Source organism: Oratosquilla oratoria, chromosome 37, assembly GCF_046742065.1.
Source record: "Oratosquilla oratoria isolate Oo_2021 chromosome 37, ASM4674206v1, whole genome shotgun sequence".
NCBI classification, from domain to species: Eukaryota; Metazoa; Arthropoda; class Malacostraca; order Stomatopoda; family Squillidae; genus Oratosquilla; species Oratosquilla oratoria.
In genome coordinates, this window is record NC_134813.1 from 13,215,785 (window position 1) to 13,223,284 (window position 7,500).

Below are 7,500 nucleotides of genomic sequence, written 5' to 3' on the forward strand. Positions count from 1 at the left end.
TTGATATAATTAGATATGTATTTATATAACTACAAAGAAATGTAACACATTCGTAAATTTCAACAAGAACCCACTGTATTAGATAAGAAGAAATTAAACAGACGATATCCATATATTTCGATCACGGACTGTGATCCTCTTCACTGGGATACAGAGTAGTGGAGAAAAATACATGTCTAATATACAGAAAAAGAGAAGGAACGTGGGCAGGGCTCAAGCATTAGACGCCATTTGAGCCCTGCCCACGTTCCTTCTCTTTCTCTGTATATTAGACATTTATTTTTCTTCACTACTCTGTATTCCACTGAAGAGTATCACAGTCCGTGATCGAAATATATGGATATCGTCTATTTAATTTCTTCTTATCCAACACAGTGGGATCTTGTTGAAATGCATTTTTATCATATTAAAAAACAAGAACTAAGAATTAGACTAATAAATAAACTTAACACATTCTGAATGACTCAATCTCATATATCCTACGTTTCGACTTTACTGATATAAGAATTCAGGCATCCAGTTAACGATCACTTTACAGGCACTATAAGACTCATAATCACAGATTCCTTGTTTACTTTTGAAGTACGTCCCCATTGGGCAATGGAACTGGTAGGCAGTACGGTTTTGGCAAAGGTAAAAGGAAGTGCAGCTTCTTGGGTCTCGGAACAGAGTACCCGCCTCACTGTCTTGCGCAGAGCATTGTGGGATTCGCGTGCCTAGAGTCGATGTGGACTCTGTTCCAGGGGAATCTGTCCTCTGTCTCTCCGTTTCAAGGGCTTCAGTTGTGTCCGTTGTTGGAGCCTCAGTCTTTGGGGCTTCGGCTGCTGGATCCGTAGATGTAGTCTCGTGCTCTGGCGCTTCTGTTGTTGTAGTCTCGGTTTCTGGGACTTCTTTTGCTGTAGTCTCAGGTTCTGGGGCTTCGGTTGTTGTAGTTTCGGACTCCGGAACTTCTGCTGTTGTAGTCTCGGGCTCTGGGAATTCTGTTGCTGTAGTCTCAGGCTCTGGGGCTTCGGTTGTTGTAGTCTCGGGCTCTGGGGCTTCGGTTGTTGTAGTCTCAGGTTCTGAGGCTTCCGTTGTTGTAGTCTCAGGCTCCAGTGCTTCTGCTGTTGTAGTCTCAGGCTCTGGCGCTCCCGTTGTTGTAGTTTCAGGTTCTGGGGCTTCGGTTGTTGTAGTCTCGGGCTCTGGGGGTTCCGTTGTTGTAGTCTCAGGTTATGGGGCTTCGGTTGTTGTAGTCTCGGGCTCTGGGGCTTCCATTGTTGTAGTCTCAGGTTCTGGAGCTTCCGTTGTTGTAGTCTCAGGTTCTGGGGTCTTCGGTTGTTGTAGTCTCTTGCTCTGGAGCTTCCGTTGTTGTAGTCTCAGGTTCTGGAGCTTCGGTTGTTGTAGTCTCGGGCTCTGGGGCCTCCGCTGTTGTAGTCTCAGGTTTTGGAGCTTCAGTTGTTGTATTCTTAGGCTCTGAGGCTTCCATTGTTGTAGTTTCGGGCTCTGGGGCTTCCGTTGTTGTAGTCTCAGGCTCTGAGGCTTCCATTGTTGTAGTCTCGGGCTCTTTGGCTTCTGCTGTTGTAGTCTCATGTTCTGGGGCTTCGGTTGTTGTAGTTTCGGACTCTGGAACTTCTGCTGTTGTAGTTTCGGGCTCTGGAGCTTCCGTTGCTGTAGCCTCTGGTTCTGGAGCTTCCGTTGTTGTAGTCTCAGGTTCTGAGGCTTCCGTTGTTGTAGTCTCAGGCTCCAGTGCTTCTGCTGTTGTAGTCTCAGGCTCTGGCGCTCCCGCTGTTGTAGTCTCAGGTTCTGGAGCTTCCATTGTTGTAGTCTCGAGCTCTGGAGCTTCCGTTGTTGTAGTCTCGGGCTCTTTGGCTTCCGTTGTTGTAGTTTCAGGTTCTGGGGCTTCTGTTGTTGTAGTCTCAGGCTCCAGTGCTTCTGCTGTTGTAGTCTCAGGCTCTAGGGCTCCCGTTGTTGTAGTCTCGAGTTCTGGGGCTTCGGTTGTTGTAGTCTCAGGTTCTGGGGCTTCTGCTGTCGTAGACTCAGGCTCTGGAGCTTCCGTTGTTGTAGTCTCGGGCTCTTTGGCTTCCGTTGTTGTAGTTTCAGGTTCTGGGGCTTCTGTTGTTGTAGTCTCAGGCTCCAGTGCTTCTGCTGTTGTAGTCTCAGGCTCTAGGGCTCCCGTTGTTGTAGTCTCAGGTTCTGGAGCTTCCGTTGTTGTAGTCTCGGGCTCTGGGGCTTCGGTTGTTGTAGTCTCAGGTTCTGGGGCTTCTGCTGTTGTAGACTCAGGCTCTTGGGCTTCTGCTGTTGTAGTCTCAGGTTCTGGGGCTTCGGTTGTTGTAGTTTCGGACTCCGGAACTTCTGCTGCTGTAGTCTTGGGCTCTGGAGCTTCCGTTGCTGTAGTCTCAGGTTCTGGGGCTTCGGTTGTTGTAGTCTCGGGCTCTGGAGCTTTGTTTGTCGTAGTTTCTTGCTCCGGGGCTTCCGTTGTTGTAGTGTCTGGTTCTGGGGCTTCGGTTGTTGTAGTTTCTTGCTCCGTGGCTTCCGTTGTTGTAATCTCAGTTTCTGGAGCTTCCGTTATTGTAGTCTCGGGTTCTGGTGTTTCTGCTGTTGTAGTCTCGGGGTCTGGGGCTTCCATTGTTGTAGTCTCTTGCTCTGGAGCTTCTGTTGTTGTAGTCTCAGGCTTCGGGGCTTCGGTTGTTGTAGTCTCATGTTCTGGGGCTTCGGTTGTTGTAGTCTCGGGCTCTGTGACTTCAGGGTGTGTTGTATCCGTCTCTGGTAGTTCCTGGCAGTTGGCCAAATATGGCCAGTTGCACACACTGAGTTGGACGTCGAAATGAAGTCCAGCGGGGCAAGGACGGAGGTAGGCCACGCCGTGACTGCAGAAGTAGTAGGTGTTGCAGTCGTGAGGGTTTGGAAGGAGGGTGGCCAGCTCATTCTCGGGCACAGGGCACTGACTGCTAATCGATGGGGGTGCAGTGGTAACCGGTGGCTTTGTTGTGTGTTCCATGCTTGTTGTTGTGTAGGTTTTAGCTTCTGTTGTTGGTGTCAAGGTGGTGAGTGCCTCAGTTTTTGGCTGGGTAACTTTAGCAGTGGACTGCGTAGAGTTTTGTCTCAAAGTTGTTGGTGACTCTGTGGTAGTTGAGGAATCTGTTCCTAGCGAAATTTGAGTGGTTGAATTAGGTGCAACGCTGGTCTGTGTTGTCGAATTGCGTGATGGGGTGGTGCCTTGGGAATGTGTTGTATCCGTCTCTGGTAGTTCCTGGCAGTTGGCCAAATATGGCCAGTTGCACACACTGAGTTTTACGTCGAAATGCAGTCCAGCGGGGCAAGGACGGAGATAGGCCACGCCGTGACTGCAGAAGTAGTAGGTGTTGCAGTCGTGAGGGTTTGGAAGGAGGGTGGCCAGCTCATTCTCGGGCACAGGGCACTGACTGCTAATCGATGGGGGTGCAGTGACAACCGGTGGCTTTGTTGTGTGTTCCATGCTTGTTGTTGTGTAGGTTTTAGCTTCTGTTGTTGGTGTCAAGGTGGTGAGTGCCTCAGTTTTTGGCTGGGTAACTTTAGCAGTGGACTGCGTAGAGTTTTGTCTCAAAGTTGTTGGTGACTCTGTGGTAGTTGAGGAATCTGTTCTTACCGAATTCTGAGTGGTTGAATTAGGTGCAACGCTGGTCTGTGTTGTCGAAATGCGTGATGGGGTGGTGCCTTGGGAGTGTGTTGTATCCGTCTCTGGTAGTTCCTGGCAGTTGGCCAAATATGGCCAGTTGCACACACTGAGTTGGACGTCGAAGTGAAGTCCAGCGGGGCAAGGACGGAGATAGGCCACACCGTGACTGCAGAAGTAGTAGGTGTTGCAGTCGTGAGGGTTTGGAAGGAGGGTGGCCAGCTCATTCTCGGGCACAGGGCACTGACTGCTAATCGATGGGGGTGCAGTGACAACCGGTGGCTTTGTTGTGTGTTCCATGCTTGTTGTTGTGTGGGTTTTAGCTTCTGTTGTTGGTGTCAAGGTGGTGAGTGCCTCAGTTTTTGGCTGGGTAACTTTAGCAGTGGACTGCGTAGAGTTTTGTCTCAAAGTTGTTGGTGACTCTGTGGTAGTTGAGGAATCTGTTCTTACCGAATTCTGAGTGGTTGAATTAGGTGCAACGCTGGTCTGTGTTGTCGAAATGCGTGATGGGGTGGTGCCTTGGGAGTGTGTTGTATCCGTCTCTGGTAGTTCCTGGCAGTTGGCCAAATATGGCCAGTTGCACACACTGAGTTGGACGTCGAAGTGAAGTCCAGCGGGGCAAGGACGGAGATAGGCCACACCGTGACTGCAGAAGTAGTAGGTGTTGCAGTCGTGAGGGTTTGGAAGGAGGGTGGCCAGCTCATTCTCGGGCACAGGGCACTGACTGCTAATCGATGGGGGTGCAGTGACAACCGGTGGCTTTGTTGTGTGTTCCATGCTTGTTGTTGTGTAGGTTTTAGGCACTTCTGTTGTTGGTGTCAAGGTGGTGAGTGCCTCAGTTTTTGGCTGGGTAACTCTAGCAGTGGACTGCGTAGAGTTTTGTCTCAAAGTTGTTGGTGACTCTGTGGTAGTTGAGGAATCTGTTCTTACCGAATTCTGAGTGGTTGAATTAGGTGCAACGCTGGTCTGTGTTGTCGAAATGCGTGATGGGGTGGTGCCTTGGGAGTGTGTTGTATCCGTCTCTGGTAGTTCCTGGCAGTTGGCCAAATATGGCCAGTTGCACACACTGAGTTGGACGTCGAAGTGAAGTCCAGCGGGGCAAGGACGGAGATAGGCCACACCGTGACTGCAGAAGTAGTAGGTGTTGCAGTCGTGAGGGTTTGGAAGGAGGGTGGCCAGCTCATTCTCGGGCACAGGGCACTGACTGCTAATCGATGGGGGTGCAGTGACAACCGGTGGCTTTGTTGTGTGTTCCATGCTTGTTGTTGTGTAGGTTTTAGCTTCTGTTGTTGGTGTCAAGGTGGTGAGTGCCTCAGTTTTTGGCTGGGTAACTTTAGCAGTGGACTGCGTAGAGTTTTGTCTCAAAGTTGTTGGTGACTCTGTGGTAGTTGAGGAATCTGTTCCTAGCGAAATTTGAGTGGTTGAATTAGGTGCAACGCTGGTCTGTGTTGTCGAAATGCGTGATGGGGTGGTGCCTTGGGAGTGTGTTGTATCCGTCTCTGGTAGTTCCTGGCAGTTGGCCAAATATGCCCAGTTGCACACATTGAGTTGGACGTCGAAGTGAAGTCCAGCGGGGCAAGGACGGAGATAGGCCACTCCGTGACTGCAGAAGTAGTAGGTGTTGCAGTCGTGAGGGTTTGGAAGGAGGGTGGCCAGCTCATTCTCGGGCACAGGGCACTGACTGCTAATCGATGGGGGTGCAGTGACAACCGGTGGCTTTGTTGTGTGTTCCATGCTTGTTGTTGTGTAGGTTTTAGCTTCTGTTGTTGGTGTCAAGGTGGTGAGTGCCTCAGTTTTTGGCTGGGTAACTTTAGCAGTGGACTGCGTAGAGTTTTGTCTCAAAGTTGTTGGTGACTCTGTGGTAGTTGAGGAATCTGTTCCACGTGAAAACTGAGTGGTTGAATTAGGTGCAACGCTGGTCTGTGTTGTCGAAATGCGTGATGGGGTGGTGCCTTGGGAGTGTGTTGTATCCGTCTCTGGTAGTTCCTGGCAGTTGGCCAAATATGGCCAGTTGCACACACTGAGTTGGACGTCGAAGTGAAGTCCAGCGGGGCAAGGACGGAGATAGGCCACACCGTGACTGCAGAAGTAGTAGGTGTTGCAGTCGTGAGGGTTTGGAAGGAGGGTGGCCAGCTCATTCTCGGGCACAGGGCACTGACTGCTAATCGATGGGGGTGCAGTGACAACCGGTGGCTTTGTTGTGTGTTTCATGCTTGTTGTTGTGTAGGTTTTAGGCACTTCTGTTGTTGGTGTCAAGGTGGTGAGTGCCTCAGTTTTTGGCTGGGTAACTTTAGCAGTGGACTGCGTAGAGTTTTGTCTCAAAGTTGTTGGTGACTCTGTGGTAGTTGAGGAATCTGTTCTTACCGAATTCTGAGTGGTTGAATTAGGTGCAACGCTGGTCTGTGTTGTCGAAATGCGTGATGGGGTGGTGCCTTGGGAGTGTGTTGTATCCGTCTCTGGTAGTTCCTGGCAGTTGGCCAAATATGGCCAGTTGCACACACTGAGTTGGACGTCGAAGTGAAGTCCAGCGGGGCAAGGACGGAGATAGGCCACGCCGTGACTGCAGAAGTAGTAGGTGTTGCAGTCGTGAGGGTTTGGAAGGAGGGTGGCCAGCTCATTCTCGGGCACAGGGCACTGACTGCTAATCGATGGGGGTGCAGTGACAACCGGTGGCTTTGTTGTGTGTTCCATGCTTGTTGTTGTGTAGGTTTTAGCTTCTGTTGTTGGTGTCAAGGTGGTGAGTGCCTCAGTTTTTGGCTGGGTAACTTTAGCAGTGGACTGCGTAGAGTTTTGTCTCAAAGTTGTTGGTGACTCTGTGGTAGTTGAGGAATCTGTTCTTACCGAATTCTGAGTGGTTGAATTAGGTGCAACGCTGGTCTGTGTTGTCGAAATGCGTGATGGTGTGGTGCCTTGGGAGTGTGTTGTATCCGTCTCTGGTAGTTCCTGGCAGTTGGCCAAATATGGCCAGTTGCACACACTGAGTTTTACGTCGAAATGCAGTCCAGCGGGGCAAGGACGGAGATAGGCCACTCCGTGACTGCAGAAGTAGTAGGTGTTGCAGTCGTGAGGGTTTGGAAGGAGGGTGGCCAGCTCATTCTCGGGCACAGGGCACTGACTGCTAATCGACGGGGGTGCAGTGACAACCGGTGGCTTTGTTGTGTGTTCCATGCTTGTTGTTGTGTAGGTTTTAGCTTCTGTTGTTGGTGTCAAGGTAGTGAGTGCCTCAGTTTTTGGCTGGGTAACTTTAGCAGTGGACTGCGTAGAGTTTTGTCTCAAAGTTGTTGGTGACTCTGTGGTAGTTGAGAAATCTGTTCTTACCGAATTCTGAGTGGTTGAATTAGGTGCAACGCTGGTCTGTGTTGTCGAAATGCGTGATGGGGTGGTGCCTTGGGAGTGTGTTGTATCCGTCTCTGGTAGTTCCTGGCAGTTGGCCAAATATGGCCAGTTGCACACACTGAGTTGGACGTCGAAGTGAAGTCCAGCGGGGCAAGGACGGAGATAGGCCACGCCGTGACTGCAGAAGTAGTAGGTGTTGCAGTCGTGAGGGTTTGGAAGGAGGGTGGCCAGCTCATTCTCGGGCACAGGACACTGACTGCTAATCGATGGGGGTGCAGTGACAACCGGTGGCTTTGTTGTGTGTTTCATGCTTGTTGTTGTGTAGGTTTTAGGCACTTCTGTTGTTGGTGTCAAGGTGGTGAGTGCCTCAGTTTTTGGCTGGGTAACTTTAGCAGTGGACTGCGTAGAGTTTTGTCTCAAAGTTGTTGGTGACTCTGTGGTAGTTGAGGAATCTGTTCTTACCGAATTCTGAGTGGTTGAATTAGGTGCAACGCTGGTCTGTGTTGTCGAAATGCGTGATGGGGTGGTGCCTT

At 50.5% G+C, this 7,500-nt stretch overlaps 1 pseudogene; it reads right to left on the bottom strand.

Annotated features, from left to right (window-relative positions):
* Positions 1 to 1,193: 1,193 nt before the first annotated feature.
* Positions 1,194 to 7,500, bottom strand: part of LOC143019530 (uncharacterized) — an 8,356-nt pseudogene continuing 2,049 nt past the window's right edge.